An 8,497-nucleotide genomic window follows, 5' to 3' on the forward strand; every position below is an offset into this window, starting at 1 on the left:
TACAGAAGTAGATTGCCCCATCTTCCTTCCAAGGAGTGGCTGGTGGGTTTGAACCGCCAGCCTTCTGGTTAGCAGTCAAGTGCTTTAGGCACTATACTACCAGAGCTCCTATATATAGGAGCCATTAAAGTTGCTCAACAAGTTGATATGTTCTTAGAGTTTTAAAAGGGTTTTCTGAACTGCCATTTAAAAAGTTCCAAATAGTGATTATCTTCCTGTGTAGCACAAGTTCCATCATTTTCTGATAATCAGAACTTAACACATCTCTCCTTAGAATGTAGTATTGTAATTAAAATAATTTAATTGTATAAAATAGTCTAAATGATGGTAAGATATTAGATGATACACCACAAAAATTTAAGTGTACGTACTCAACATTATTCTTCAAAAGTCAACTTCATTTCTTGGAAATAAACAAAGTAGTGAACATGCGTGATTTAAAGTCTACATCCCAATGGACAGAGATAATTATTCATGTTAACAGTCTGCATCTTTCTCTGCCTGTTCCATAATCTCTTGTTCCCCTTCTCCTGCTGACATTTTCCTCTGTCATATCAACATCTAATCAGGTATTGAGAAGTGCTTCCATCTGAGCCAGTCTGGCCAGTCAGTGCTCGATTTCTGATTACTTAAGAATCAGGAAGGCAGTGAACTTGACTCCATCTCCTATGACCTCATCATTCAGTCCTGCATAAACTGACAGAAACAGGAGCTAGTTGGATTAGGGTATTAGCTGCCAATCAACCAGTTTGCTTTTGGTACAAAAGTAAATACATATTTTCTTTCCAGATATCTTCCTCTGCTATTCTCTTTTCCTCTATGCATTGAATCATCACTTACCCAGTCACACTATTTTCCAAGATACCTTTTTCTCTCTTTCCCAATCCTCTCATCCAGTAAGTTATGACTCGTCTTCTCCCTTCCTTTGTTCAACAGTGCCCTAGTCCAAGCTCCTGTTGCCTCTTGCTTAGACTATTGTTATATTCACCTAAATGGACTCTGTTTCCATTTCCTCCTTTCTGACACTGTCAACACTCATAGTATTTCTTGTGAAAATACTTTCTTTGGGGACTTCTATTTGCTTACAAAAATTGTGTCCCAGCTTCTTGACCTGACTGCAACACCCTTCCCCCTCACAGTACACACTGACCTGTGTTCTGTTTTTCTTTCTTGTGTTGTTTCCTTCTTCCCTGTCTCCATATATGGAAATTAAGATATTTTTCAAGTCCCAAATCAGATGTTTCTTTCTATGAGTTCCCCAATTAGAAATAACCTCCTCTGGCCCTAAAATTCCATAGATTATACTTTTGTCAGAATGCATGTACCTGTCGATCTTAGAAACATTTATGTTTTCTCCCCTTCCTCTGTGTGGAGCATGTGGGGGAAAAAAAACATCTTTCTGGTCAGACTGATTTAGGTTCAAGTCCTAGCTTTGCCAGTTACTGAAAATGTATTTGTCCTGCACATAAAACCTAACCTGTTTTTTCCTGTTCTCTTATCCTGAAACAGGACTAAAAATAACTTCCTCTCAGGGTCATGAGGATTAAATACAGGCAGTCCCCAGGTTACCAACATCCCACTTAAGAACAACTATTAATTGTCCTTTAATGTTAAATGTAAATTTTCCCTCACTTTGAAATGATTAAACCAACCCCTACTGGCAATAAATTCTTCATCACAATCACCTTCACTTGCAGCATGTGCAGCTTTTAAATCATTGAAAAGCTTCAAGCCTTTTCTTGCACTAAAACCAAACCTAACCCACTGCCATTGAGTAAATTCTGGCTCATAGCAACTGTATAGGACAAAGTAGAACTACCCCATACTTTTTCCAAGGTTGTAAATCTTTATGGAAGAAGGCTGCCTCAGTACTTTTATCTGACTATGTTCAGCACTTAGGTATCTGTTGAAATAAATTTAGTTCAGTGAGTTCAATTATTACCATCAAATCAAATAAATAAAAATTTATTTAAACGTACTATGCAGAAGGCCTTGACGTGGGCGCTGTCATGGATAAAAAAATGTGTATACCTTATCCTGGCCACTTGTCCCTAGGAGCTTACAGCTTCCAAATTTGGAACCAAGACAGAAATAAAAGCTGAACAACTTTGTGTGTTGTTAAATAACAAATTTGTGTGGACACAAGTGAAAGCCCAATCCTTTGGCATATGGTTCAAAGGACTTACATACCAAAATGGGATTCAGGTGCAAGAGGGGAATTTTGGTCCAGGAATTATGGTAGGAAGTACAGAAAAGCACTTGGTGTATCCATCCTCTGGAGGGAAGAAGAGCTAAAGATAAGAGCTCTTCCAATGCAAATTGCTACAAGGAGTGTTGTCACAGAGTTCTCTTTAATTGTTAGTTTCACCCATCCATCTGGAAAAATAAAGCAATGTAAGAGCCTTCAAGCATCAGGAAGCTGAGCAGACTGGAAGAAAAGCCTTAACTAAGTGTGGAACTTGAGAATGTGACATACATGGGTGCAAATCTGGCTAGGTAAAATAAGTTGATTTTTTAAACAGACCTGCTTAGTGTAAGAAATTTGTGTTTTTCATGGTCATTCAAGGGCTAATTTGTTTTTCATCTTATTTTTTAGAGTTTTTGATGAGGGCTACGATTTACTGGGCTCAAGCATAGCAAGGATTGTGAGGGTAGCACAGGACCAGGCATTGTTTTGTTGTGTTAGACATAGGGTTGCTGAATTGAAATCCACCTGACAGCAGTGGATTTGGTTTTGGTGTCAAATTGAGTTTTCAGGGAGGCATATGCTGAGAAACAATTAGAGTGCAAGGGTTTTATTGGGGGAAAAGAGGTATAATAACTATGATAGCTAAAAAGGAAGCCAGATTGGAAAGTGAAAGGTTTCAGAGTGGAGTGCTGATCTGATACCTGTAAAAAGAAAGAATTGTGGGGAACAGTTCAGACAATGATGTAAATCTGACAAAGTCTCAAGGAATCTAGTGGAGAGCTCAGAGCAAACATTGCACAGTAGAGAGTCTCACATTGGTAGTATCTTAGCTTCTTTGCATTGCCATAACAAAATGCTACAATTAAATAACATACTTACTGTCTTCTTTCTGGAGTCCAAGATTATGGTATTGGCTAGGTTCATTCCTTCTGAATTTCTGAGGGAGAATCTGCCATGCTCCTCTCCTAGCTTCTGGTAGCTTTCTTGGCTTTCAGCTGCAATATCACAAGGCATTATTTTCTGCCTCTGTGTATCTTATTTGTATAAGAGCACCAGACATAAAGAGTTAGGATTCATCCTACTCCAATATAACTTTATGTTAACCTAATGGATAACATCACCTAAGGGGAAAAGGGTCCCATTAACAGGAATGGGGTTAGGACTTAACATATCTTTTGTGGGGTCACAAATCAATCCATAACAAGTAGAAGTAACCAGATAGTATCTGTGGTGGTTAAGTTTGTGTGTCAACTTGGCTGGGCCTGGTTGAGTGGCTGGGCAGCTGGATGTAGTATTCCCCATGATGAGACTGGTAATCAACTCCATGGTGGAATCTACTGTGAGCAGCTGCCTTTGGGTATGTGGTCTGCTTCCTGTATATAAGAAGCAGTGTTGGGAATGGGCTCTAGCCTATGTCACGCGTGGAACCTGCATGTAGCCATGTCATTGCTCAGCAGCCTGCTATGTTCTGCCGACCTTGGGACTTAGAATGGACTTAAGTTAATGGCCTGCCATGTGGTTTGGTAACATTGGGACTGTGCCTTTTTCTTGTCAACCTTGGGGTTTCTCAGTCTCAGCAGCCAGCAGCTTTCTGAGTGAAGAAATACCTCTAGCTCCAGTGGGCTGGGAGCAGGAGGCAGAGCTAGACCCCAAGGTTGAGGGGCTTTCACCCAGCCCCTAGAGCTTGGCACTTTGAACTTGGACTTAAAGCCTCCAAATTGTAAGAATAAAGTTCTATTTGTTAGGACCATCCCATTTGTGGTATATTTCTGTCAGAGTGGCACTAGGTAACCAGAACAGTATCCCCGCCTTGATTAGTCATTGGACCGGGTTGCCTTGTTTCACATGTTCTGGTGGATCCCGGTGTTCTTGCCACTGGAAGTTACCCACTTTTGAACTCCTTACAGGTGAAAGGCCAGCCAGTTCTTTCTTGATGGGATTGTACTTCCGTCACTACCACACTACCTTTTTTAATAATAAAATGTTAAAATTTAATAAATCCATGAAAGCATTAGGTCATATTAGGTATTTGGCTGGGGGTGGTTGGGAGCATGAATGGGGAGAGGGATGAGGAATACTTTACATAGAACCCTTTTTACATGTATTTTTACTGGACACAGTGAAAGTGTGTTGGGTGACTTGCATTATTTGGATGTGTCACATTCTTTAACTGCTAAATGTGGATAATGGTATACAACTTCCCTCCTACCTCATGGAATTATAAAGAAGCATACTACATGCCTAAGAAAGATAAGAAAATAAGTTAAGTACCATGTGGAAATGTGAGAGACAATATAGTATAAGAAAGATCTCTTCACTAAAAGTCAGAGGTGCTGGGATGGAAGCAAGCAGGGCTGTCCCTGGTACTCATGCAGAAAAATAGCTACTATGTTCAGAAAAGTTGGATGAAAAGAAAATCATTTTAAATGCATTAGGGTTCTAGCTATTTAAATTAGTCCTATGATTAGTCCTGTTACAAACCAAATGATTACTCCGATCAGATTTGAGTTTCCTATGACAGGCTTGTCTAAAACCAAGGATATTACACACTTAAAGTAGAAAATATTAACTTATTTGTATTTCAGAAGGTGAGTAGATACTACCAAAAAAAAAAAAAAATAAGCATGTTAACTGAAACCAAGTTTTACTCTGGATTCAAACCTACTGCCATTGAGTCAATATCAACTCATAGTGAACCTATAGGAGAGATAGAACTGCCCCATCGGGTTTCCAAGACCATAAATTTTTATGGAAGTAGACTGCATCATCTTTCTCCTTCAGAGGGGCTGGTAGGTTCAAACCACTGAATGTTTTAACTACTGTGCCACCAGAAGTCCTTTACTCCAGATTAGGGGTTGGCAAACTTTCTGTAAATTGTCAGATAGTTAATATTTATGAGCTCTGTGGGCCACATATAGGTCTCTGTTGCTTTTTTTTTTTTTTTTAATCTATAAAAATGTGAAAACCATTCTTGGCTCAAGGGCATTAAAAAATAGGCTCTAGACTGCTACCCCTGCTGTCAAATAAGCTCTGCTTAAACTTATTTTTAATTTGTACAAAATTTCAGAAATGGACAGAACGTAAAATTCTGCGTTGCATTTTAAACAAGAGAATGCCCTTTGAAGTCAGATTGGCTTGGGTTTGAATCCTACTTCCAACCTTTACCAGATCAGTCACTTGGGCAAGTTTTTCAACTAATGGGATGCTTAGCTTCCTTGTATATAGAATGAGATCAAAGCTATCTGGCTGGATTTAATGACATAATTTGTGAAGATTACTTTGCCCAGTTATTATTACATAATGGACCCTCAACAAATGTTAGTTTCTCTCCCCTCATATCTTTTTTGACATTTCCCAGCTTTTATTTTCTTTGAGTTATTCTAACAACATTTTAGGCTTTCTATTACTACTAAGTTATAAATAGACACTCTCACTTTGCCCTAATCTGAATCAAGTTAATTTTTCAACATTTTGATTACTTGAAACAGATTATTGACTTTATTTCCTTTTATGATAAATCTCTACTTCCAATTTCTTCAAAAATGCCCCAAAATCTGTATTTAAAATATTAAGGAGTCTGACTGCTAACCAGGATCTCTGGTAGTGTAGTGCCTAAGGCATTTGACTGCTAACCAGAAGGCTGGCAGTTCAAATCCACCAGCCACTCCTCAAAAGGAAGATTGGGCGATCTGTTTCTATAGTGATCGGAAACCCAAGGAGGGGGCTGTGAGTCATATCTGACTTGACAGCAGTGAAGACTGCTAACCAGGAGGTTGGTGGTTCAAACCCACCAGCCACTCTATGGAAACAAGACTGGGCAATCTACTTCCATAAAGATTTACCACCTCAGAAACCCAATTGGGGGTCACTATGAGTCGGAATCAACTTGATGGCAATAGGATTTTTTTTTTTTAATGGTAAAACATAAATGATAATTTTAGAGAATTTGTCCTCTCAGAATTTATAGACTGTTATAGAATTTATAAAAATATAAATATTCTGATCCATACAGAAAATAAAAACAAGAAAAAACAGTTACCTTCTGGTCAATTCTGATTCATGCCAGTGTGAAATGGTACAGAAATCAATCAATAAATAAATAAATAAAGTGGGATCTGATGGGTAATTGTTAATTTTGTTTGTTTGTTTACTAACTTTTGTAACTATTTGAATGCTACCTATAACTCTCCATTAGGACCACCAGGAGCATTTCTGTTGTTTAGATAATGCATACTATTGTTGCTCCAGATGGGGTGCTCTGATGGCATAGTGCCCAAGGCATTTGACTGTCAACCAGAAGGCTGGCGGTTCAAATCCACCAGCCACTCCTCAGAAGGAAGATAGGGCAATCTACTTCTGTAATGATACTGCCTGGGAAACCCAAGAAGGGTTCACTGTGAGTCAGATGTGACTCGATGGTGATGAGTTGTTTTATTATTATTATTATTATTATTATTATTATTATTATTATTATTACGTGAGAGGTGGTGATTGTTTTTCTTGAAGTCCTTGCTCCTCAAGCTTTTGACCATGCATGTTTTAAATTACTTTTAAGTCTAAAATATCCATTGACAAAAAAGTCAGCAAACAGTTAAGGTATATCTTTTTAACTATATTATTAACTTCTTACCTTTATACTAAACAAAAATCCTGCAGTGTCCTTCAAAATTTGAGCACCTAGGAGAATACTGATGCCTGCTGTCCAGAGATTGAAAGTGCAAAGGCTGTGAAGTCGGAACTGCAATAGAATCCAGGTTTCATTTTACTATACAAGTCACTTAGCCTCACTAAACTTCAGTTTTCTCATGAGTACAACAGGGGTAAGGGTACCTACCTCCTAGGATTTCTGTGAGGATGACATGAAACAAGAAACGTAAAGTACTTAATACACTGCCTATTGCAGAGTAGATACTCCTTAAATTTTAGATCTTATTCTTTGGCTATTGACTACACAAAAACTTCTTGATCACTCTTTAGTAAAATTGCAAAGTGTCCCAGTGTATTGAAACTATGATTCAGTTTGCTGAATTATTATTAATGTGTACATTTTCAGGATATCTGCTGTGCAAAGTGAAGCCCATCTATTTAGTGTTCAAAATAAATAAAGACAAAATTACATCGGAAACAGTGAAAGCAAGCGACTAATTATCTATCTGCTCCTGAAGTCTAGTTACTTAGGGCAGAGAGATCCATTTCCTCTGACGCCATACTGAGAAATGCATCTGTGGGAGAGAGACCAACCAGAAATATGTTTTCAAACACTCTAATAAGCTATTTTCTCCAGATGAAAATATCTGTGCTGGACTTCGAAATATCTCCTACTTAGGCTATCCTGAAACCAGAAACTTAAGCTAAAATTCAAATATTAGGTTTTCTTTTACTAGATACTAAATTTTAAGATGCAGATCATATTGTAATACCCTATCCTCATGAAGCTACTTCATGAATATTGCCAACCCAAAACCAAACGAGACTCACTGCCACTGAGTTGATTCCAACTCATATCCACCCCCACTGGGTTCCCAAAGTTGTAAATTTTAATAGAAGCAGACTGCCTCATCTTTCTTTCATGGAGCAGCTGGTGGGTTCGAATCACCACCGTTTTCGGTTGCAGTCAAATGACTTAACCACTACACCACCAGAGCTCCTTGCACTGTTGCTCAAATCCCTAAAATTTTAAAGACAGATACGGGAAAGAGTACTTCTTGACAGTTGACAACCACTTTCTTTGGGGGGAGGGGGCTATAGCGACGTGTAGTGGGAAACTACTATTTTCTAACTACATCTCAGAATAAATATCTAGTCAAAATAGTTCTCCATTCAGTGTATGCCATATCTGTATAACTACTACTCCCCCTTCTTTCTCTCTTCAAAAGTAATCTGAGAAAAAATCACTTGAATTGCTTTCTGACTTGTAACAATCTATATTCTGTTTGGAGACCCTGCTTGCAATTCTGACTGACTTACAAAGATAACAGTGATAATATGGATCAGTCTGAAAGGCCAAAAGTCACGCATTGATGTTCCGTTCTTAAATACAGACAGCATGATGGTGTTTTTGGTCTTTTTTTTTTTTTTAAGAGTCATTGCCTTTTACTGTCTATTCACTTTTTTATACTTCTTGTTAGTGGAGACTCCTATAACATTAGGATTATGTTTTTAGAATGTTAGCTCTCATTTGTCCCTCCCTGCTTGCAACAGTTTTATCTTGCAGGGAGGAGTTAGAAGACAAGGCAGAGCTTCATAAGCTGTTGTTGTTGTTGTTACGTGCCATCGAGTCGGCCCCGACTCATAGCGACCCCTCCTTGG

At 38.4% G+C, this 8,497-nt stretch overlaps 1 protein-coding gene across 1 annotated transcript in view; it reads left to right on the plus strand.

Annotated features, from left to right (window-relative positions):
- Positions 1-8,497, plus strand: part of VRK2 (VRK serine/threonine kinase 2) — a 171,103-nt gene that overhangs the window by 125,396 nt on the left and 37,210 nt on the right. The gene's annotated exons all lie outside the window — the stretch shown is intronic.

The sequence above is a fragment of the Orycteropus afer genome, unplaced genomic scaffold, assembly GCF_000298275.1.
Source record: "Orycteropus afer afer isolate SDZICR_OR568_19922 unplaced genomic scaffold, OryAfe1.0 scaffold00046, whole genome shotgun sequence".
Classification (NCBI taxonomy): domain Eukaryota; kingdom Metazoa; phylum Chordata; class Mammalia; order Tubulidentata; family Orycteropodidae; genus Orycteropus; species Orycteropus afer.